The sequence below is a fragment of the Hibiscus syriacus genome, unplaced genomic scaffold (assembly GCF_006381635.1).
Source record: "Hibiscus syriacus cultivar Baekdansim isolate YM2019G1 unplaced genomic scaffold, ASM638163v2 tig00000340_pilon, whole genome shotgun sequence".
In the NCBI taxonomy this organism is placed as follows: Eukaryota; Viridiplantae; Streptophyta; class Magnoliopsida; order Malvales; family Malvaceae; genus Hibiscus; species Hibiscus syriacus.
In genome coordinates, this window is record NW_024061783.1 from 1,233,621 (window position 1) to 1,259,873 (window position 26,253).

Here is a 26,253-nt window from a genome sequence, read left to right on the forward strand (position 1 = left end):
TTAATTTCATTTAATGTAAATATTTTTATTTTGTATTTCCAATTACATTTATTCTCATTATATTTGTATCTATGTATGAAATATTTGATTTTCGATTTTATTTTCAAGAATACATATGCGTAGAATGAGCGTGGAAAGTACCACTTGGTCGAAGTGGTGTGATCCGGTACGGCATTTTAACGACATAGAAACTTGAAATAAGTTGAGTATATTTTGCTAATTAATTTGTTCAAACGATGCAATGTGTGTTATTTTAAGTGACAATTTACTTTGTTTTATGTGAATGTAAATTCCAAAATTTTTAATTTGTATTCAATTCACGTTTTTAGTTAATCAATTTATTCGTATGTAAACATTGTTTTTAGTTATATTCGATTTGTATTTTTAACATAATCAATGGTAGAATATTCTTTTTACGAATGAGAAATAGTTGAAATAGCTTTCCCGACGGAGGATTGTAAATTTCAAGATTTCTGATTGAGTTAAAGGATTTTCTTTAAATAATTCGAGGCAAATTAAATAAATCTCAATAAATAGATCATAGGTTAATTTTATATTCGATTTATCATTTCCATCATCACGACGATATGTAAGCGATACAGTACCAATTTTGGGCGCTGTGGGGGTGCTAATCCTTCCCCGCACGTAACCGACTCCCGAACCCATCAAATCGATTTTCTGGTAAACGTAGACCCCTTTTGTCTTTAAAAATGATTTTTCTTAAAATTATTTTAAAAGACGTTTTTAGGTATTCGACCTGCCTAATCTAAAGATCGATGGCGACTCTTTTCAATTTTATTCAAATCAATTCAAAATCACCAAATTTTTCCAAAATAAAGTCGTAATCGTTTTTAAAATAATATTTAATTGTTTTACCTAAAAAAAATGGTTATGACAGCTTGGCGATTCTGCTGGGGACTTTTTTTTAGAGAGTCAGGCTGTATGTCGTTTACATATTGTCATCTTGGTGGAAATTATGATTTCTAGTTTTAGTTAATTTATGATCCGTTTATTGAAATTTTTAATTGTCGTTTTTTTGTCGTACTAACATTTTATTTTTGGCTTTCAGCTTTGTCAGGATTTTATCATTTTTCCTTGTTTTGTTTTCCTTTGGAGTCGAAGGTAAGTATGTTCCTCCTCACACACATCACTCGCATTGGCATAACATAAGCTCTAGACACGAGCTTCGATCCAAATTAGTTGGGGTGAGTGCTTTACTCTCGTAAGAATTTATTCTTCGTATGAGTTTTAGCAAATAACCCATGGGATACATACCTTATACCTTCGTTGGGATTTATTCCTCGTACGGGTATAAGATAGTGAATCCCCTCGAATTGAACTCGTTCCGTTGAAACCTGTAATGGGTGAGGATCGAGGGTCTGGCAGCCCAAGGGGGCACCGACATCAAGGACAATTCGAGTCCCTTTTTTCCGTTAGAACCGAAACCAAGCATATAGTGAACCGTCAAACGATCACCCTAGGTATAGTCATACCGAACCTTTGTCCGTCAGTAAGTACCCAAAATAGGTGTACACGAAAGAGGAACGATTCTAAACCTTAACCTTTTAAATTTGTAGAATATATTTTTTTTCCCAAATAAAGCATGCGAACTAGATACCATGCAGTTAGGACCAATTTCTTGAAAATAGATCATTTTGGGTAGATAGCATGTCTAGGTAGGAATGTTATTTATTGAAAGCATGTTTGGATAGATATCATAACGGGTAGGTGTCATATTCATCTCTGAATTTCGTTTTTATTTGTATCAATTATTTTACATGTACTAACTTATTTTTCTCTTTTGTTTGTGTATACTAACTTATTTCTTATCTTTTGTTTGTGTCATTTTGTCATTTGCATTGCATTGCATTGCATCATCATAATGCAAAAGTGTTGATCCGTAAGGGGATATTCGAGAGAAAATTTTCACAAGAAGAGATAAAAGTTTTCAATTAAGTGATCGCATACACGGACATGCATCGAGGGCTAAAAAGAAGTCCAGAGTACAAGAATGAGATTTTCTCGAAGATCGTGCATCATTCGAGACTGATATGATAATCCACTGATCTAAGGAGTAATCCAGCAGTAGATTCTCATCCACAATTATTCCATCGTTAACCATCAGGGAGTGAAGCACAAACTTCAGCATAGCCGAGGTATTAATGGAGTTAGTTTACAGAGCATTGAGGGGCATCGGTTCCAAGTACAAAGATCCGAGACGAAGCAGTGAGCTCGAAGATCGTGCATCATTCGATACTGAGATGATGATCCGCTGATTCAAGGAGTAATCTAGCAGTGGAGTCTTATCTACAATCATTTCATCGCTAGTTATCAAAGAGCGACACACCGACCTCACTACCACCGAGGCATTAACGGAGTAAGATTACAGAGCGCTTGAGGGGCATCGTTTTTTAGGACGAAGATCCGATATGAAGCAGTGATCCATTCCAGGCTCACCATCTAAGCGAAGACATGTCTGTAAAGTGGACTGTCTTGTAATGTGAAATTTTTTATCTCTGGTGGGAATTGTTCTACGGTATTTATCGTTGGGATCAATATTTTTGCATCTGCATTTGTATCATTGCATTTTATTCAACATTCATTTAAGCATTGTTACGTGCATTAATCATACCTTGTGGGAAACTTTGAGGAAGCGTTTCTAACTGTGCAACTGCATTCACACAGTATTGAAAATGGATGCAAAATTTGAGGAATTGAAGAAAGAGCTGAACGAGAGTTTGCAAAAGTTGCAAGCAGAGTGGGAGGTTAAAATGGAGCAGATGCAAAAGACCACCGTGGATCGTATCTTGCAAAACCAAAAAGACCTAGTTGACCAAATGGTAGCAAAGATGGCTGAGCTCAACCAAGAAAAAGGCAAAGAAAAGATTTCATTGACCCGTGAAACAGTTAAATGTGTGAAAGCACAGGCTAGTTCGTAACCAATTATCTCGCCCAACAGGATTCCTAGTCACCTAGCGACGAGAAGAGCCAAGAACGAGATCCCAGATAATTTGAAACAGTGGTGCAAAGAGACATTCCATGGAATGAGAGGACAAAACTCTCACAACGGGATGGATGCAACAGAACTAGTACTAGTTCCTAACCTGGTGCTTCCGCTCAAATTCAAGATGCCCGAGTTTGAAAAGTATAGTGGAACCAGTTGCCTTAATTCACATCTCCCGATGTTTATCCAAAGGATGACTGGATACACCAACAATGATCCGATGTTGATCCACTGCTTCCAAGATAGTTTGATGGGACCCGCTTCTAGGTGGTATAATCAACTGAGTCATACCCAAGTCCGCTCCTGGAGGGATTTGGCTAGTGCTTTTCTGGGCCAATACAAGCACGTGATTGATATGGCCCCCGATCAAACAATGCTTCAGAATATGAAGATGAAGAATTAGGAGAGTTTCCGACAATATGCTCAACGAGGGAGGGATGTCGCATCTCAAGTGCATCCACCAATGACTGAAAGAGAGTTCATCACTCTATTCATCGATACATTGAAGTCTCCATATATCGACTACATGATAGGGGTTGCCACTAAGAGTTTTTCTGACATTATCATGTATGGAGAAATGATCGAAAGAGCAGTCAAGAATGGCCAGATAGGAGGCACTAGTCATTCCGACAATGAGGAAAGAGATGATATTAACATTGAAGGATCTTATCTAGCTAATATGGGGACCAAACCTCATAAGGCATTCTGTCGCATCAATCCAATCCCAATGACATATGAAGAATTGATCCCAATGCTAGTTGAGAGGAACCTTGTGACTCCAGTTCAATCCAAACCAAGAGAGACCCCATATCCTGAAGGCCATAATATTAACGCCATATGCAGCTATCATGTTGGGAGCTCAGGGCTCCACTGAGAACTGCAAGACACTAAAGCACAAAATCCATAATATGATTTATTCAGGGGTATCCTAATACTAAGCCAGAGAAGTCATTGCATCAATCACTTGCATCCATAGAGATTGTTTTGTTTGAACTCGTTTTTGTTCTTTCTTCAATATTTGCTTAAATATTTTTAATCTTTGATGACTGAAATGATGCTACTTTCTAAGGTTAAATAATTGAACAAATTTTAATCTTTAGTTCTTTGAATATCGAATGAATTACATATTCTTTTAATTCTTCAAGAATTATAGATTTTTGACATATGGCAAGATTAGACCTATTTTATTCTGTCTAAACCCAAAATAAAATCTCTCGATTTTTTTTACCCGAAATAATTCCTGGTCACTACCAAATAACCAATTTTTGACATTCTATCTCTTTGAGACCTTGAAATATTCTTTTCGACCTTGAAACATTCCCTCTCTTTGAGACCTTGAAATATTCTTTCCACCTTGAAACACTGTATTTATTTTTTTGACACAAAAGTCATACCCATACCTTTCTTTGAGCCAATAAAGTCACCATCGTCTTCTTAGACGTAAAACCAACATTTTCTACCAATAAAACCTACAGACATTGAGTACAAGATGTTCACTTGAACATAAACCTTCCTACAAAGAAGACACAGTGTGGGGCATCTCGCATCAATTTTATGAAGACGAGCATGAGCAATTGAGACATGTTGAGAGCAAGAAGCGAAGAGAAAAAATGCAATTCATTCAAAATAATTCTATCATGCATTAATTATTGTTTTCATTTAAATAAAAATTAATCCTGAAAATCTATCCCCCTGGGGATACCTCTTCTGCAAGGACTGCTGTGTATGAGATGATGAACGGCTTTCTTTCTTTATCCCTTCACAAAAGGAGAAAATATATCCCTTGTGTCCCCTTTGAGCCTGAATGATATTTTCTTTTGATTCAACCCTAACCAAGGATCACCCTCCACACTGGGGGTCAATGTGAAGGAAATCTGAGTGAAGAAAATTGATCCAAATGAGATACCGAAAGGTGAACCAGACGCAGAGTGCAAAGATCAAACCAAAGAAAAAACAAAGAGCAAAGAGAAAAATCAAAGCAAAAATCAAAGAAAAAGCAAAGAACAAAAAGAGGACAAAGAACACAGACAAAGAGTCTCCTGACTCAAATGACGCATTGAGCTTCAAACCGTGAGATTAATCAAACACAATCACTCTAGAATCGCATAACTCGAAGATCATAAAACATCAAGAGAAGGACATGCGAGTAGATTCAAATTGAGCAAAACAAGATCGAAGGCCTCAGAGTTAATTGATCCTTGGTTCAAATACCCTTAAAACACATGTTGGGCCTTTTATCCCTTTCTTTCATAACCCTGAACTATGACCTACATTACGTGCCTTACAAGTCCCTTCTAATCATACATGGATTTCTAAGCGGAAGAGACTATCCTCATATTTCATCCCGCCTATCAGGATTAATATTTTACTTATAAAGATTTTCTAAAATCTTTAATGCATGATAGAAAAAAATAACAAAGGGGGGTTAAAGACGTAAAATTCTGAGTAACGTCTTGAAACCAAAGGAGGATTCGAGTTGAAAACCTGAAAGGGCGGCTCGAATATGAAGATTATTACATAGGAGACGATTGCTCAAATCTCTTGATGAGGCATCACACAACATGAATGAGAACATGAGAGTTGGGAGTCAGAGAACACTTCCAATAACTGAGTACAGAAGCTACTCCATCAGATCAGAGAACATCAAATAAATGAGAACACTATACTTTTGACCAAAATTAACCACTTGAGACTTTTTATCCTTCCTTACTTAACCATCTCTCAAAGATAGCATTGACCTTGACACTTGTCAAATAGCTATAATTTATTGAAGGATTAAAAGAGTAATTAATTCTTTGATATACAATGAACTCTTGTTTTATGATTTGTCAATTGTGAAACCTTGAAAGGAGCAATATTTTCAAAACTTTTGATTAAACATTTTTCAAAACTATTGATATTTTCAGACTTTTGAAAATAAAAGAAGAAGAAAAACATTTTTAAACAAGATAATCTCTCTGGAGGCGTATCTTGGAATTCAATAAATATCTCTCCGAAGCTCAGAACCGAAGCTGGGGCAAGAGAAAGCTAAATTTTAGGGCAAAATTTGATGGAATAAACAAATGGTCTCAGGTCAAGGTTTGTAAGAGTACACATTGGTGGAAATACGGACAAGTTAAATCAATGATAGAGTGAAAACTGCTCTCGCGATCATTCTCCTTCTAGATCGAGAAAAGTATACACATACATACATACATACATACGTACATACATACATACATACATATACATACATGATACATAAAATTTGTATCAAACATTTATCATCATGTGTATTAAAGACATTTTTCTCCTCACTTGAGGACAAATTCAATAAAAAATCAAATAAATTTCATATTGACATCTATCATAACATCCAAGATAGTTAGTCAAAAATGCATCATTCTGATCTTTTCAGGAAATAAGAGCTCGGAAATAACCAGATGTTTTCAACCTGAAAGAACAAATGCAATCCACATATTTGGCTTCCTGAAGTCAACAATCAGATCTTCTGAAGACGTTTCCTCAACATGCAGGAATCAATAGACAAACTTTGAGCTATTGAGATTATTTTCTTAAAAAAAATATAATAAATAAAGTGTCGTCTCACTAGAGATAGTTTTCTTAAAAACAAATTTTATTTTGTCTCGCTTGAGACAAATTTCTCTTTAAAACAAATTATGTCTCGCTTGAGACATTTTTCCACAAATTTTGAGAATTTTAAAACAAATTGCGTCTCGCTTGAGACATTTTTCCTTTGAGATACAAATTTTGAATCTGATTCACTAAAAACAAAATTAATCTCACCTTAGATTGTTGTTTCTTTCAAAACAAATTTCGTCTCGCTTGAGACCTTTTCCCTTTGAGATCCAAATTTCGGATTTGTTTCACATTAAACAAAGTTGATCTCACTTGAGATCGTTTCTCAAAAACAAACGTTGTCTCTCTTGAGACAATTTCTCTAAAAACAAATTTTGTCTCATTTGAGACTATATCTTAAAGCAAATTTCGTCTCGCTTGAGACATCATTTTCTCTCATAATACAAATTTCAGGTTTGTTGTACTTAAAGCAAAATTAATATCACTTGAGATTTTCAAAGCTGATTTGTCTCGCACGAGACAGTTTCCCCTTTTAACAAATCCTGAAATTGTTTTATTTGAAACAAAATAAACACTTTTGAAAACACCCTTGAGATTATTTCCATATAAACAAAATTGACAATATTTGAATCTTTTAAAACGGTTTTTTTTTGTCTCTCCTGAGACAGTTTCTCTTGAAAAAATCTTTGAGTTTGTTCCTTTTGAATAAAAATCTTGGAGTTTGTTCCTTTTGAATAAATATCTTTGAGTTGTTTCTTTTGAAAAATATTTGAGTCTATTTATTTTGAAACAAAGTTTTGTCTCTCTTGAGACAGTTTCTCTTGAAAAAATCTTTGAGTTTGTTCCTTTTGAATAAAAATCTTGGAGTTTGTTCCTTTTGAATAAATATCTTTGAGTTGTTTCTTTTGAAAAATCTTTGAGTCTATTTATTTTGAAACAAAGTTTTGTCTCTCTTGAGACAATTTCGTGAAAAATCTTTGAGTCTGAAACAAAGTTTTGTCTCTCTTGAGACAATTTTGTGAAAAAAATCTTTGAGATTGTTTCTTTTAAAAAAAAAATCTTTGAGTTTGTTTCTTTGGAAACAAAATTTTGTCTCTCTTAAGATAGTTTCTTTTGAAACAAAAATCTTTGAGTTTGTTTCTTTGGAAACAAAATTTTTTCTCTCTTAAAATAATTTCTTTTGAAAAAAATCTTTGAATCTGTTTCTCTTAAAATGAATGTTGTATCTCTTGAGACAGTTTCTCTTGAAGTAAATCTTTGAATATGTTCATTTTGAAAATCTTTGAGTTTGTTTCTCTTAACAAAATCATCTTTGAGTCTATTTCTTTAAAAACAAATGTTGTCTCTCTTGAGACAGTTTCTAATGAAAAACTAACTTTTGAGATTGTTTCATTTGAAACAAATTTGGTCTCACTTAAGATATGATTCATCTTTGAGTATGTTTCTTTTGAAACAAAATTTTATCTCTTAAAGACAATTTCTTTTGAAAAAAATCTTTGAGTTTGTTTCCTTTGAAACAAAATTTTGTCTCTCGAGACAACTTCTTTTGAAAACACCAACCTTTGAGATCGTTTTGACCATTTCTTTTAAAACTACCCACCTTTGAGATTGTTTTTATTAAAACAAATTTTGACTCCCTTGAGGCAGTTTCTCTAGAAATACAAAATCTTTGAGTTTGTTTCAATTGAAATAAAACCATTTTTTGAGTCGTTTCACTTGAAACATTGTCTCTTAAAACATTTTCTCTTAAAACAAGATCATCTTTGAGTTTGTTTCTCTGGAAACAAGGTTTTATCCCTTAAAACAGTTTCTTTTGAAGAAAAATCTGAGTCTGTTTCTTTGGAAACAAAATTTTGTCTCACTAAGATACAATTTTCTGAAAAACAAAGTTTTGTCTCTTATGACAATGTTTAAAAAAAAAAAATCATTGAATCTCTTCCTTTGGAAACGAAATTTTGTTTCTCTCGAGACAATTTCTTTTGAGAAAAATCTTTGAGTTTATTTCTTTGGAAACAAAATTTATCATCTTTGAATCTGTTTCCCTTGAAACAAACAAACATCTTTGAGATCGTTTCCCTTGAAATGAATTTTGTCTCATTTGAGACAATTTCCCATGAAACACCGATCTTTGAGAACGTTTCCCTTAAAAACAAATTTTGTCTCACTTAAGACAATTCCCTTTAAATGCCATCTTTGGGTTGTTTCCTTTGAAACGAATTTTGTCTCTTTCGAGACAGTTGCTTCTGAAAAAACTTATCTTGGAGTTTATTTCACTTGAAACAAAGCAAATATCTTTGAGATCGTTTCTCTTGAAACGAATTTTGTCTCCCTTGAGACAATTTTTATCAAAATCCAATTTTTGAGTTTGTTTCTATTGAAACACATCTTTGAGTTTGTCTCCCTTGAAATCATTATCCTTAGAGATGGCCAGTAGTCCTCATCTCATAGGAACCGTGTCATCCCCAGACCAGACCTCCTCATCACGTAGGAGCCGTGTCAACCATAGATAACCAGCAGTCCTCATCACGTAGGAACCAAGTTATCACCACTCCTAAAGATGGCCAGCCGTCCTCATCACGTAGGAACCGTGTCATCCCCTGACCAGACCTCCTCATCACGTAGGAGCCGTGTCACCCTTAGATAACCAGCCGTCCTCATCATGTAGGAACCGTGTTATCACCTTTAGATGGCCAAGAACTCTTCATCATGTATGAGCAGTGTCGTCCCCAACAACCAACATTATCCAATTTCTAAGTTTAAAAGGGAGAGAACCAGACAAAAACGTGATGTCTTGTCGTCTTTGCCCTATTCTTGTTAACACAAGAATGTGCAAAGAGGGGCAGCTGTAGACACCCGTTTTTGTCCGGGTCTTTCCTATCTAATTTAATTTTAATTTTATTATTATTATTATTATTATTATTATTATTTATTATTATTATTATGTTTATTAATTACATATTACAATTTTTGTAGGCCACTAAGCCCAGATTACAGAAGGTCCATTCCCGGAGCCCAACTAGCTAAACCTAATGGCCCAGTACCCTGAACCAAACCATCAGATTAGGGTTTCAAACCCTAAAATAGATTAGGGTTTCAAACCCTAAAACAAATTAGGGTTTTAACCCTAATCCCCTAATGGCAGCCGCCGACCTAACTCATCAGCAAGCCAGCCAGCCGCCTCTGGCTATTTAGCTTCCCCAGCCTTGCGTGGTCTTCACCGGTCACTCCCGAGCCGAGTGAGCCACCGCTGGTGAGTTCTCGAGCCACTGCCAATCTCTCCAGTTCATCTGTCATCCACAGTGACCCTCAACAGTGAGATAGCAGAGAAATCAATTAAAAATTAGAAAAATCCAAGCAAATCTAATCAAATCCAAGAGATGACGGCATGAGTATAGGGATATCATTCCCTACGAACTCAACCATCCATCAGTTAGAAGATATCAACACATGCATCAATAAAAGAAAGAAATCGAAGAAAAAAGGGGGATGGATTCGAACCACAACCAAAAAAAAAAAGAAAAAGAAAAAAGAGGAGTAGGAGAGGATAATACCTTCATCGGAGGAGTGCCGGAAAGCCAAGTGGTCGCCGGAGTTCAAAGCTTTCGAGAGGTATAATCTTGGATCTAGGGTTGTTAGGTGGTTTTTAGAGGAAAATGGTTTAGGTTTCTGGTAAAGGAGGGTGAGGGGATGCTTTTGGGACCATCTGGTCCCTCCGGCCGCCGCGCCAGCAGTCGTGCGTCGCTGCTTGCTACCGCAAGCTCAGCCGGTTCCCTCTCTCCGATGAGAGGAGTTTAAGAGATTTTTGAATCTCTCTCTCCTCTCTATTTTGATAAGAGATGAGAAATGGGGATGAATGGGTAAGCAAGCCCGATCTTGGGCTTATATTATTCAATCAAAACGGCGCCGTTTCATCTGGGGACCTTATGCGTGTTTTCGGATTGTGGGTTAACTACATGTTTGGTCCCCATTTTGTAATCTGTTTATTTAATCATTAAACGAAATTTCTAATATTCTGTTTCAGACGTGTATTTTACAATATTTGTATTTCAGTCACTAGTTTGTTTACTTTGTCATGTTTATGTATGTTTTACTTTAGTATCAATGTTTTTAGTTATTTTATTTTAGTCACTGGTAGCTTGTGTTGTGTATTTTTGTTGACATTTGAATCTGGTCATATCATTTCTAAATATTTTATTTTAGTCACTGCTTCACTTTTGGTTTAATTATTAGTCGGTCTTAATGTTTTGTTTTAATTCATTTTAGTCCTGTATTATGTCTTTTAAATGTTTATATATCTAGCTGTTAATTTCATGTAGTTTCATTTGGTCATCAATTAATGATTTATGTTTATTCTATTTTGGAGTTGATATTTTATACCTTTTCATTTTGATCCCTATTTGATCACTAGTGTGCTTTGGGCAAATACTTGTTTTGAGCCCTGATATGTGATTTATTTCATTTTAGTCACTAATTTTATATATGGTGTATTTTCTTTGATGTTTTAATTCGGCATGTCTTTTGTAGGATTTTTATTTTAATCATTGTTGGGCTTTTGGTTTAAGTATAGTTGATCCTTTATCTTTCTGTTTATCTCATTTTGGTCACTAACATATTTATGGGCTATTTTCATTTTTAACACCTATATTATTTAATATGTGCAATTTGAACTATGGTAATTACTTCTTAGCCCTGTTAGTTTATGCTTTTACTAATTTAATCCATTATGTTTATGTATTCTATTTTAGCCCTATTAATGTATGTTATGTCATTTTGTGGATATTGACTTTAGACCCAATGTTTGTAATAATTTCGTTTTAGTCTCTGATTTCATATGATAGGTATTTGGTAGATGTTCGAATTATCCCTGATCTTTGTGAATATTTTATTTCAGTCATTTATGTATGATTTTATTGTACTGGTTATTCGGTTATTTGTATTATGTAAATAATGTTTTTAATTTCATTTAATGTAAATTTTATTTTGTATTTCCAATTACATTTATTCTCATTATATTTGTATCTATGTATGAAATATTTGATTTTCGATTTATTTTCAAGAATACATATGCGTAGAATGAGCGTGGAAAGTACCACTTGGTCGAAGTGGTGTGATCCGGTACGGCATTTTAACGACATAGAAACTTGAAATAAGTGAGTATATTTTGCTAATTAATTTGTTCAAACGATGCAATGTGTGTTATTTTAAGTGACAATTTACTTGTTTTATGTGAATGTAAATTTCAAATTTTTAATTTGTATTCAATTCACGTTTTTAGTTAATCAATTTATTCGTATGTAAACATTGTTTTTAGTTATATTCGATTTGTATTTTTAACATAATCAATGGTAGAATATTCTTTTACGAATGAGAAATAGTTGAAATAGCTTTCCCGACGGAGGATTGTAAATTTCAAGATTTCTGATTGAGTTAAAGGATTTTCTTTAAATAATTCGAGGCAAATTAAAAATCTCAATAAATAGATCATAGGTTAATTTTATATCGATTTATCATTTCCATCATCACGACGATATGTAAGCGATACAGTACCAATTTTGGGCGCTGTGGGGGTGCTAATCCTTCCCCGCACGTAACCGACTCCCGAACCCATCAAATCGATTTTCTGGTAAACGTAGACCCCTTTTGTCTTTAAAAATGATTTTTCTTAAAATTATTTTAAAAGACGTTTTTAGGTATTCGACCTGCCTAATCTAAAGGTCGATGGCGACTCTTTTCAATTTTATTCAAATCAATTCAAAATCACCCATTTTTTCCAAAATAAAGTCGTAATCATTTTTAAAATAATATTTAATTGTTTTACCTAAAAAAATGGTTATGACACTGGGAATGTTGTATTTTGTGTTTGGTTGATTTAACAGGAATGTAAGATTACCGTATTTAGTTAAAGGAATAAAAGATTATTGGAATGTATATTTGACCAAATTGTTTTTATTATATATTTGTATAATATTACAAGTTGTAAAATATTTATATATTTTCTTAAAAAAATTAAATTCATAATATTTATATTTTTTTACAAAATTAAAAATATAAAAAAGGGTTAATGAAAGGGTAAAATTTATTTTAACCTCTGAACTTCATATAAAATTTTAATTATAGATTTTTTTGTAAATCTAAAATAATTTAAGGATAAATTTGTAATTTAACCTTCGTATAATTTTTATTATTCAATGACAGAAGAAGGATATTTTTGAAAAAAAATAAAAATTTAAGGGCATTTTAGTCCAAAAAGCCGGTAATGTTACAATACCTAATAGAAGGGAGGTAATGACATTCCCGATAATATACCCCAAAAAATCCACTATTGGTAATAAAACATTACCGGGAATGACATTCCCGACCAAACCAAACGGGGAATGTGGATTCCATTCCCGGGGAATCCCACATTCCCCCATCCAAACGCCCCCTTAGGGATTAAGAAAAAAAGTCAGAGATCGTGTAATAGGTGACTCAAAATTAAAATTATATATATATATTTATAATTATAACGTTAGTAAATTATCTGAGGTGAAAATAGTTGGCGTCCATGTCAACATAAATTTTAACGGTTATGTTATTAAACATGGTAAACAGTATAAAATGATGCAATTAAACAACTTCGATGGTAAAATTGATGTGAAAATACGGTATCAACGAAATTAATAAATTTGGCCTACTACAGGGGCAACTATGGCGTTTAAACTTGATAAAATTTGATTTCATAATCTTAAAGGATTATTATATCTCGGTCAATATATTAACGTTTAGCTCAAATAATCATTAATTTTTTAACAAAAACCCGAATTTATAACATAATGAATAGGTGAGTGACTATTTTAATAATTTTGAATAGCCGATGGACTTAACAAAATAACTCTTTATAATTAGAGGACTATTTGTAACTTTTAAAAATAGATAAACTCAATAAAATAATGTCCAATAATCAGGAATCATTTATATATTTTATCCTTTATTTTTAATTAATAGTATTTTTTTAAAAAAAATGAATTATTTTACCTGCTTTCAATAGTACGTTATTTCTTTTATTGATATTAATTGGACTTTTTTTCTTTATATTTGGTTGGATGTGTAATTTCAACAACCATATCAATATTTAAAAAGAGGACCAAATCTTATAAACAAAGTCAAAAGTTATCACTAATGGAAACGAAGATATATATCATAAAGGTTTAAATATATAAAGAATGTGTAATGTATGTCCGTTTTTCAAATTTGATGTCTAATATTTTATTTCGTAAATTAATAGTATAATATTTTTTTAAAAATAAAATATAATCAAACTTAATTAGAGAGTTTAAGATATATTCTTTTAGCATCTTATTGGATGCAATAAAAATAAATATAAGAGAAAAAAAATTAAATAATATGATAACAACAAAATTAATCTTAAGAAATTTATTTAAAAAAATAAGATTAATATATTTATATAATAAATATATAAAATATAAATCATTGACTATCGAATCATCTTTTAATATTAATAATATAAAACGATAAAGGGTAAATTACATCATTTCTCACAGAACTATATTTTCTGGTCTATTTTAATCATTGAACTATATTTTTGTCATATTTTACTTACTGAACTTTTGAATTGTTCATATTTTTATCACTATGAATTATTCTATTATTATTTTTTGTATGAGATGATATATATTTTTAATTTATATAAAATAATTTAAAATATAAAATAAAAACATAAGGTGGCCGGACACCACCGTCGGCCGCTGTCAATCGTCGTATATTGTGGTCGTTCGATCTCAAATTTCATGGGTCGCTTTGTCTGACATTGTGAGTCCGAATCCGAACTCTATTTTGTCGAAACTTGCTCGAAAGTCCACGAATTAGAGATTGAAAGTTAGGAATTCAAAATGTTTTAATCAAGATTCATGGGTTTTGGGACATTTTCCGGTGAAACAACAACTAGATTCGGACTCAGTGGTGGAGAAGAACCGACCCATGAAATTTAAGACCGAACGGTCACCATTTAAGGCGACGGTGGCATCCACCACCTTTTTTCTCTATTTTATATTAAATAATAAAAAATATAACGTCATACAAAAAATAATAAAATAATTCATAATGATTAAAACAAGATCAATTCGAAAGTTCATTGAGTAAATTAGAAAAATTAAAAGTATATTGAGTAAAATAGGAGAAAGAGTATTGTTAAATGAGAAATGATGTAATTTTCCCAAAAAATAAATTAGTAAATTTTACCGCGAAATGCACATTAATCGGTGCCGACACAAAAATCACATAGATATATGAAAAAAAGACATACAATACGACACAGATTTTTTCTGTTCTTTGGTTTGGACGTTAAGAAATTACAGATTGCGGCTTCGATGTAGGCCCCAAATTCTCCACATGCATCTTGTTTCTATTCAATAGGTAAGAGAATCATTGCTGTTCTTTCAAGAAAAGCTAAAGGGCCCAAAAAATGGTTCCTTTTTCTGTAACGAACCTCGATTCATTCTAAGTTGCCAAGAGAGCTAATGAAAATGACAATCTCATCTTATCCCTCAAACTTCCATTAAAGAACACATTTAGTTTACCCCTCTGTTTGCATTTATACCTCACTTTCATAATAAAGTTCATACCTTCAGCAGCTTCATGGCAATCTTGCTAACATTACAGGGTTTCAAGATCTGAACTTTTATCTCTCTTTTTTTTTCGTTTTTTAGTTGAACCCAAAGATGGGTTTCCAGATTTGGAAAATGGGTTTTTGTTTTGGTTTATTAAGCTGCAGCTTGCTTTTGGTAAGCTCACAAGCTGCTAAAGGAGATGATGATGATGATGATGATGATGATGCTGTTGAAGGAACTGTTTATATTGATGGGAAAGCTCCCATTGGCACAATAGATGATGATTTTGTGTGTGCTACTTTGGATTGCTGGCCTCCTGAGAAATGTGATTATGGGACATGCAGTTGGGGTCTTGCTGGTCTGCTCAATCTGGTTAGCCACTCACTCCTTTTGGTCTTATTTTCTGGGGAATCTGGGGTTCTGCTACTAAACAAGAACTTGCATTTCCTACTTTAATGATGCATTTGATACTTTAACCACTGCATGTCATAGAATACCACGCCAGTTATCAAGCTGCAGTCCGAGGATTCTCATTGCTTTAAGAGCAAACATGGCAGGCAAGTCGCTTTTCTTTGATGGGGTTCCATTGTCTAAGAGTGTTCAAGAGATGTCTGTGAATGGTGATTAGCCACCCCCAGAATTTCATGTCAAAGATAGCAGTTCAGGAGGCACGGATTCTTCCCATCTTTCGTCGACCGTCTATGTTCCGATCATCGATCTCAGTGTTCTGCTGTCTTCGAAAGATGAACTCGAAAAACTCAAATTGGCTCTCGAATCAGGAGGGTGTTTCCAGGTTCTATACTCTCTTAAAAACTAAGATTAGTTGTTCCCATTTACTAGATATCTTCTCTTGAAATTGTGTTGTGTGTCAGGCTATTGGCCATGGGATGTCGAGTTCATTTATCGACGACATCCGTCGAGTTGCAAAACAATTTTTCGGACTCCCACAGGAAGAGAAGCTGAAATACTCCAGAGAAGCTAACGGAGTCGAGGGTTATGCCACGATCTGGTGGTCTCAGACAAGCAAGTTCTTGACTGGAAAGCTTGTTCCTCAAGGTATTACCTGAAAACCAAAGAAAGCTCAATCTCTGGCCTGAAAAGCCAGATACTTTCAGGTACAAGAACAAAGAAGCTTGAAAATTGTGATAATTTATACTTTTATGAACTGTAAGCTGAATTGAGTTCTTGCAGAGAGTTCTTGCATGAATATTCCATCAAACTAAAGCAAATGATGGATCTTCTATTTAAGGCCATGGCAAAATCACTTGACTTAGAAGAGAGTAGCTTCTCGGGTCAGTTCGGAGGCAACCAGGCAATGCAAGTGAGGTTCAACTTCTATCCACCTTGTTCAAATCCGGACGAAGTTCTCGGTGTCAAGCCTCATTCGGATAGATCTGGCGTGGCGGTCTTATTGCAAGACAAAGAAGTCGAAGGCCTTCAAATTGTCAAAGATGAGAGAAGGATCACAGTTCCTGTCATTCCCCATGCTCTTGTTGTCAACCTTGGTGACCAAATGCAGGTAAAGTATTGAAGTTTGTGTCACATAACTCTGCATATCCAAAAATATGACCAAAGAAGTACTCGAATTTGTCTGATATGAATCAATCGATGCAGATAATGAGTAACGGGGTATTCAAGAGCCCGGTGAACAGGGTGGTCACAAACACGGACAAGCTGAGGATATCCGTGGCAATGTTTAATGTGGTGGAGCCCGAGAATGAGATAGGACCTGTGGAAGCCTTGATAGATGATAACAGGCCAAGATCATACAGGAATGTGAAAAATTATGCTTCTTTCAACTATGAGTGCTTTCAGAAAGGCACAGTGGCACTTGAGGAAGTAAAATTTCATGCATAGGATCATGCAAGGATTAAAGCTCTTCACTAGATTCTGATGCATCCCTTTGTGAAGTACCTTCATCTGCAAGAATGCTATATAGCAAGTTTTAGCGTACTGTCGTCTTGTTTCGAATATAATTTCATCAAGGCTTATTTGCTTATGAATATCCAGAATCTGAAAAATAAAGTTATAACTGCTACTAGAGGTTGAGGCAATGGTGATTACTAATCCATTAGCTAAATCAGTTCAGTAGATCTCTCTTATTATTATAATCACAATGAAACGTGGAACATTGTTTTGTACAGCTCCTACCATCAACAAAATGGAGTGCCATAAAAAGTTGCAGAAATATAAACGATACAACAATCGCCATCTCCCTTCCAAAGAATAAATAGAAAATCAAAGCAAATCGCTACCAACAATAACCTCCAAGAATGGGATAACTCGGAATCCGGTAATCAAATAAAGTCGACAAAATTTTGAGCGAAACATCGCATTCCTGGGGCTACCGCTCGATTGGAATGAGATCACCGTCGTTTATTTCATTATTATGATCCGTCACCAATACTTCTTCTGACAATTCTTCTTGTCCTAATGTTCTGTATCTCAGTGCTTGTGTTCGTTTCCTAGTCTACGATTTCCTTCTATTTATTCAGAAACAGAACCTCTTGTAGGGGCATCATTCGCTCCCACAGAGTTCATTTGAAATAAATTAACAATAGAAAATGAATCTTGACTTTTGCAGCTACAATGGCATGCATGAAGGCTGGCAGACCTCTCGTTCCACAGTCAGCAGCAGGAGACTCGAGTAAAATCCTTCACGAGAAAAAGTAACATTGCCAAATCAGTATCAGAATGATATAACAAAAATATAGAAACATGCATACACATTGTATCCATCAGAATGATGCTAATTAAAAGCGGGGAGACAAGAAGAGATGAAGATTAATGGGGCTGAATTTGTTTCTTTTAGCGACACAGAGTATAGCCGAGAACAACAAACCAGAATCGACTGCAATGCTGCATAAAATATTTGCTTCCTGGTAAAAATCTATTATTTGCTAAGTTTACAACAAAGGGAAAAGGTTACACATTACAAGTATATGGAATGCAAATAGTTGCAGCAGTTACATATTACAATTTACAAGCGTAACATTTATCAATAGACACAAAAGCTTTGATAATTGATATCAGAAATTTTCGCTTCAAAAGCCTTTTGATCTTTTGGAAATGGGATAGATATTGAAATAGCCAATTGAATAAAGAGAGATTAACCATATAACTTACGGATAAAACAAAAACATGGAGCTAGCCGATTTTAACACTCTCTGGAGTAGATGAAAGTGCACCATTTTGCTTTACTGATTTCTCCTGCAATACCTTGAGCTTCTCCGAATTTCCAAACAGTTCCTTTCGAAGAACACCATGCAATCTACCAAAGAGCTGCTTCTTTAATGACTCAAAGGAAAAATCCATTCTCTCAAGCTGTTCCATTGCGTTTACATTGTACATGAACAACCCATAATAAAGATCGAAGCTATCTCCAGATGTATTCTCCACCAACTTCAACAAAGTCTCATAACCTTTGGTGTTAATTGGTGTCGAGCACAATTCTAGCTTCTCCAAAACCCTGCCCATAGTGTGGGTAATGAACTGAGAACCTGCTGCATGCCGGTCATGTTCAGCACAAGTCATCTCCACCATTTGGCATCCTTCTCAGGCAAAAATATCAAGGAAGCTGTTGCACCGAGCTATTTGCCTTTCATCATTTCCAATCCTCACCTTATCAAAAGCAAAAGGAAGCCCATTCCATCCATTTTTACCACTTTCAGGTCCAAACATGGGGTGTGTACATAGAATATCAAACTCAGGCGGTAAATTTTTGAATAAACAAATTCATTGGAAACTCTTTCACTGATAGTACATCAACAAACAGAGTACTTCTCTTCAATCTCTGAGAGGGCATCGACTTGAGAACTTTTTCAGTCGAAAGAATCGAGGTACAAAGAAGAACAACTTCTGGATGCTCTTCACACAGGTCATTAGCATCAGAAAAGAAAGAAACACCCAACTTCTCAGCTGCATCTCGGTAATCAGTTCGAGAATAGGCTAAAACTGAGTGACCCTGGCAAACCATAGTCTTCGCAAGGAACTGGCCAAAGTTTCCAAATCCAACAATCGCAATCTTTAGCTTTGAACTGTCATCAACACTTTCGGATATCTTTCCTTTGAATTCATAAGGTAAAAAATCTTGAGATCTGAAAGTTGCAGTAAAAGCCAGTAAATATATTATACAACTTACATCACAAGAATTCCCCACTTTCTCCCAAGCAGTTTTCACTCTTTTTTCATTTGGCATAGCTTTGCTAGTAAGACAAATATAATATCAAACCCTATACTGCATAATAATTGAACATTCAACAACAAACATTAATCATAAGGAAATTATGCCTATTGACCAATAAAAAATTACAAACATTCTATACTGATCGAAGGTGAATATAAGAAATCATAATGAATTTAGAATCTTTCTTCGTTTTATAGGCTGTTTACTATATCTGTTTAAATCTTAAATGTGTAGTATTTAGTTAGAAGTAGATGTTAAATAATTCTAACGTTTAGTGGTTGGAGTAAACATGGCTTTTAAGAGTACTCGTTATTAACGTTGTCAAGGGCAAAAGCACACTAGGGCATTTAAACCCTTATATTGCTTCAGGCGCAAGGAGCAAGTGAAGTAAAGTGCAACATATATATATATATATCATAATGTAATTTTTTATTGGTCAATAGGCATAATTTCCTTATGATTAATGTTTGTTATTGATTGTTCAATCATAATTTCCTTATGATATATATATATATATATATGTTGCACTTTACTTGACTTGCGCCTTGCGCTTGAAGCAATATAAGGGTTTAAATGCCCTAGAGTGTCTTGCACCCTTGACAACGTTAATAACGAGTACTCTTAAAGCTATGTTTAGGCCCACCACTAAACGTTAAAATTATTTAACATCTACTTCTAACTAATTCTACACATTTAAGATTTAAACAGATATAATAAACAGCCTGAAAAACGAAGAAAGATTCTAAATTCATTATGATTTCGTATATTCACCTTCGATAGATACAGAAACTCTTCAGTCTTTTAAAGCTAAATGAATATCTACCATCCCATTCATGCCATGCATGTTGAATTGAACCAACAACTAAAGAAACAAAAGTGAAATCCAAGAAATACCTCAAAGCAATTGAGCTTAAAGCTGATGATGCACCATTTGGGTAACTACTATAATTGAGATTCTTTACCTTCTCTCCTTGCTCAAACAACTGTTTCCTCACAACCTGATGCAGCCTGCCAAAAAGCTCATTCCTCAAACCATCAAAGGCCAAATCCAGCCTCTCCACCATCTACAAAGCACTCTTATTATACAAAAAACAACCCGTAATACAAATCAAAGCTATCCCCACAAGTATTCTCGATCAAATTCAACAAAGCCTCGTAACCCTTTGTGTTGATCGGGGTTGGCTCCAATCCCAACATGTTCAGCACTCTCCCGACCGTGTGTGTCATGAACTGAGAGCCCGCCGCAAACCTGTCGTGTTCCTGGCAGCTCATTTCCACCATCCTACACCCTTCACTTTGGAATATTCCAAGAAACTGTTCACATCTTTGAACACTGGAGGATTCGCTCCCGATTCTGACCTTCTCGTAGACAAAGAAGAGGTCTTTCCAGCTTTGTCGCGCGCTCTGCGGTCCGAACATGGGATGAGAACAAATGATATCGAAATCGGAAGGCAAGACGTCGAGAAGCAGATTCTTAGCCAACTCCTTGACGGATAAAACATAGACGAACAATGTGGAGCGTTTCAGTCTTTGTAAAGGAAGAGTATTTAGAACCCGTTCGGTGGATATAATCGAAGTACAGAGGAGAATAACTTCTGGGTGTTGCTCACATAAGTCGTGTGGGTTCGAGAAGAAGTAAACACCCATTTTTTTAGCTGTATGGGAATTGTCCGATCTCGAGTGGGCTAAAACTTTGTGTCCTTGAGAAACAAGAGTTTTAGCAAGGAATTGGCCGTAGTTTCCGAAACCAATGATGGCAATCTTGAGGGAGGAAACGGGTCGGGCACCGGATGGGTCGGATTCGGATACGGGAACGGTGGAGCAGCATTTGACACGGAATGGATCAGCTGAGTGGATAAGTATGGGTCTTGCAGGTCTTTTTGGAAGGAAACAGAGAGGTTGAAGAAGAGGCGAAGAAGAAGAAGAAGAAGGAGAAAGGAGGGAAAGAGAAGGTTTGGAAATGGAAGGATGGAGATGAAGAAGAGAAGTCATGGCTGCAGTTTGCTGCACGCGCCACCAAGGAGGAATCGGCAACCGCGAAAAATGGGGCTGAGAATCGAGGGGTGGATTTGGCCCTTCGGAGTTTGGGTAATCGAAAACGGCTATCTGCGTTTTGGTATTTAAAGCGGTGCCGTTTTAGCGGCCCTAAAGGAAAAAAAAACTGTTTTGCTTTTCAAAAGCTAATGAAATCCGGTAGGTGAAAAGCGAGACAAAGTTACTGGGAATTAAATATTAGGTAAATTTACAGAAATGGTACACATTTAAATTTTGTTAGGCAAATAAGTAAATAACATTAAAAAAGTTTAATTATTTAAACCCTAAACCCTAAAGCATAACTTATAACCTCTAAAGTATAAACCTTAAACTCAACTTAGGGTTTATAATTTAAGGTTTTACGTTAGGGGTAAGGTTAAAATTTCGTAATCGAGCAATTTCAAGGTTAATTTTTTACGAAAATACGATAGAAACAAAAATAATAATTTGGGTTTATTACAGGGATAAATGTGACCCTTAAGTCTTATATCTAATCACTTGAAAAAACATAATCTTTAAACATCGTGAGATTTGAAAATCTTATGATCAAAACCTGTTGAGTTTGAGCTGTTAACAATTGATTTAAATACTTGAGATTCCAATGTCCAAAATGTTCTTGGATTACCGTATTGATATGCGTCTGATCTAATTAGAGACCTATCTTTAACAACTCAAAATCAATAAGTTTCGACTACAAAATTCTCGAATCTTATATTATTTAGATATTTTAATTTTAAATTATACCAATATTAAAAAATTTACTCAAAAGGCTACAAAAACAAGAGATGTCTAAGGAAAAATATCATAATATAAGATTAAAAAAAGACACTAAGGGTCTGTTTGTTTACCTGTAATTGGTTTTCTGGAAAATGAATTACTAGAATTTGAATTACTGGAATTTGAATTCTGGAAAATAAATTACATTTCTGGAAAACGTTTTCCGGAAAATGTTTTCCTAAAAATGTTTTCCGTAAAATGAATTACATTTTTCTGAAAAAACATTGGAAAACGTTTTATGATGTTTGGAATATGTTATTTAATTTTTTTTCACTAGTTATAAATTATAAATTATTATTTATTTAAACATCCAAATATTTTAGTGAAATAAAAATATTATAAATTATATTAATTATTTATTAAAGTAATAGTGTTATATTATATTTTAAAAATATTAATTAGTATATTTTAAATATATTTATAAAAATATTATTAGATTATTATATTAAATATATAAATAATATTATTCATTATTAAATATATAAAAATATTATATATTTATTAAAATAAAAATATAATATCTTATATTATATTATTATAATATAATTGATTATTTTATTATAATATTAAAAATATAATATTATATTATTATAAATGTTAATAAATATATTTTAAATATTTTGATGAAAATTATATTAAAATATTTTATTAATATTAAATTCATAAAATAAAATTATTTTGAGTATTTATTCTTTGAAGTGAAAATTTTGTAAAATGACTTACGAAAAATCAAACAGTAAGTCAATTTCTAGAAAACACAAAGGAAATTATGTTGATCAGGAAAATGTTTTACGTTGACCAATCAGTTTTCCTCCAATCAAATACAGGAAAACATTTTTCGGAAAACGAATTACGTAAAACAACACGAGAAAACATTTTTCAGAAAACAAATTACATGAAATAAATACGAGATTTGGGATAAAACCAATTCCGTAATTCATTTTACGGCAAACAAACAGACCCTAACGTGCCTTTTGAAAAGCACAACGTATGTGGACGGTGGAGCGCTTTTGTCAAAAGATTTTATTTTCTCAAATAATTTGTTTTAGGTCAATTTTTAAAGTCATAAAAAAATTGTTATTTTTAAATGTTTCGGATTCAAATATCAACGATTACATTAAGAGTGATTAAATGTTTATTGTCAAATGATTAAAAATATTTAAAACAAATATTATTTTATAATCGTTTTAACTTAATAAAAAATATTTTAAATAGATATTATTCTAATAATATAGCCAAATTAGCAAGGGTTAATTTTGTAATTGAATAGCTTTCCAAGTGAGGCCATGCAACACTAGTTCCACTACCGCACGATATTAGACTTGGAAGTTACATAAAAATACACATACAGCCTTAATTACGTGTGTGATTAACCATCTAATTTAATGGAGTATTAGCACATAACATTAGCATTACGTATTGAAACCCCAATACTAACATCATGAAAATTTACTATTATTATTATTATTATTATTATTATCACGGATAAAGTACACAAATGGTCCCCTAACAATAGGGTATTGCTTTATTTAATACTTTAACTTTTAAAAGTTACAAAATGATCTCCCGACTATAGGATACTTATTTATTAAGTCTTTCGACTTTTAAAAGTTACAAAATGGACCTTCGGCTATAGAGTATTTCTTTATTAAGTTATTCGACTATTAAAAGTTACAAAATAATTACCCGACTGTTCGTTATGTTTCAAAGTCATCTTTTTCCATTAAAAAATTAAAGTTGTCTAATCTGGATGTTAGTATGATGACTGAGATATGATAGTTATTTGAGATTTTAGGATCATATTTTACCATATCATTGTCAGCATGTTAATGTTCGGCTCAAGATATCGTCAATTTTTTAACGAAAAATGACTAGTTTGGAACATAATAAATAGTCGAGTGACCATTTTGTATCTTTTAATAGTCAATGGACTCAACAAAGTAATATTATATAGTCAGATGATCATTGTGTAACTTTTAAAAGTTAAAAGATTTAATAAAGTAATACCCATAACTAAGAGACCATTTGTGTACTTTACCCTCTCATTATTAACTCTCTTTTTTTATACCAACCCCCACACAATCGCAGAACACGATTCTCGTATGAAAGTATGCTTTAGAATTCAACTTGAGTTACGTGACCTAACAACCCTCTAAACCTAGTTACTCAATTACCTCACGAGGCTCGCAACTTTTGACTTTTTTATTAAACATGGAATCATTAAGAGATGGAATGTATCTAGAGGTCACGTATTAAAACAGACTAAAGTTGATAATTTTGGTATTAGATAAATTTTTATCGGTTTAATATTAAAATGAAATGAAAATTAAATGTTAGATATAATTTTGAAAAATTAAAAGTTTAGGTCTTAAAATAGACTAAAACCGATAGTTTATATACTAAAAATTAAATGTTAGATATAATTTTGAAAAAAATTAAAGTTGATAGTTTGAGGAAGGTTTGAAGGTCTGATCATATTTTTTAAATGTTTTAAATCATTATATAATCAAAATATTTTTATTGATTATTCAATTTCGTAATCTTAAAATTTTAATATAATTTTCTGAATTTGTACCTCTTGAATTATGTAATTTCGTACCTTTTTAAATTTTTAATATAACTTATTAAGTTTATATATATCTCACATGAAATTTTATATTTATCCTTGAATGTATCTAACCATGGTTATCAAAATCGGATCGGACAAGCCGGTTGAACCGGTTGAACCGTGAACCGGTGGCCTATCCGGTCCGGTTACCTCACAAAACCGGTCTGACAATGAACCGGCTGAAAACCGGCAAAACCGGTTTGAACCGCCGGTTCACTTTTTTTCTTTTAAAAAAATTAAACCAAACGACGCCGTTTGTTCAACGAGCCAAGTCAAATTCGAGTATTGTTGAGCTCGACTTGAACTCGAAAACTTTAAAAGTAAGCTTAACTCGACTCAAAAACTCACGAGCTAAAAATTATCAAGTTCAACTCGAACTCGAAATATAATATTAAAACTTGAACTCGAAAAGGCTCGAACTCAAAAAAAAATTAGAAGTTCGATTGAAGCCTAAAATTTGAGCTCAATTGAAGCGAAATAATATTTCGCTCTGTGCTCACCAAAAGGCTTTATGATTTTGAATGTCAAATTAATCTCTATTATTTATAGAAGTAAGTTGGGATGCTCTTCAGCTCTTATATGTTTCTTAGCCATGTGAGATTATTTTGTTCTCATATTTTTACTCTTTAAAATTTTGGGATGCTCTTCTATGTTTCTTAGCCATGTGAGATTATTTAAAAAAAATAAACCAAATGACATCATTTGTTATAATTTTTTAAGCCCTAATTTTATTTTTTTGATTATAGTTATATAATTATATTTATTATTTAATATGTTTTACCTTAAATATTATGTTGTAGTTGATTTGAATCATTTTGTTTCACTTGATTTTATGGTTTTTAATTTATATATGTTATGACTTGTGATATTTTTATACCTTTTAATATTGTAAACTTAAAAAAATTGTTACATATATATTAATATTGCTTTGAATATTATGTAAAATTAAAAAAATATTATTTTATATAAAATCCGGTTCAACCGCGGTTGAACCAGTGAATCAATATCTTCACCGGTTCAATGTCCGGTCCGACTTTAAAAATATTGATCTAAACAAAATAGATCATTGAGTGTTGGGTATTAAGGCCATCTCCAACCCTCATCTCTATTGTACATCATCTCTATATCTACTATAAAGATGAAACAATAATTCATCTTCAGCACTATCTCCAACACTATCTTTACATATAATAAAAAAACCAAAATCAGAAAAATTAGAGAAAAAAAGTAGTGCAGCTACAGTACAACGCCAGTTGTAGCGTGAACTGTAGTTGTCGCCACAATGCAGCTATAAAGTGGCGATAGGTTGGAGCATAGAATCATTTCCAAAGTTGAGATTTTTGCCTCTCCAGCGATGCGCTGGAGATGGCTTAAGCGGAAGAGAAAATAACTTCAGTGACCAAAAATCCCAGATAATATATGATTTTGACCAATTTTTTTTGGATTTACGAAAATGACC

At 33.3% G+C, this 26,253-nt stretch overlaps 2 pseudogenes; one reads left to right on the forward strand and one right to left on the reverse strand.

Annotated features, from left to right (window-relative positions):
• Positions 1-15,675: 15,675 nt before the first annotated feature.
• LOC120201444 lies at positions 15,676-17,744 on the forward strand (annotated as a pseudogene).
• A 498-nt stretch (positions 17,745-18,242) lies between these two features.
• Positions 18,243-21,422, reverse strand: LOC120201434 (annotated as a pseudogene).
• Positions 21,423-26,253: the final 4,831 nt, after the last annotated feature.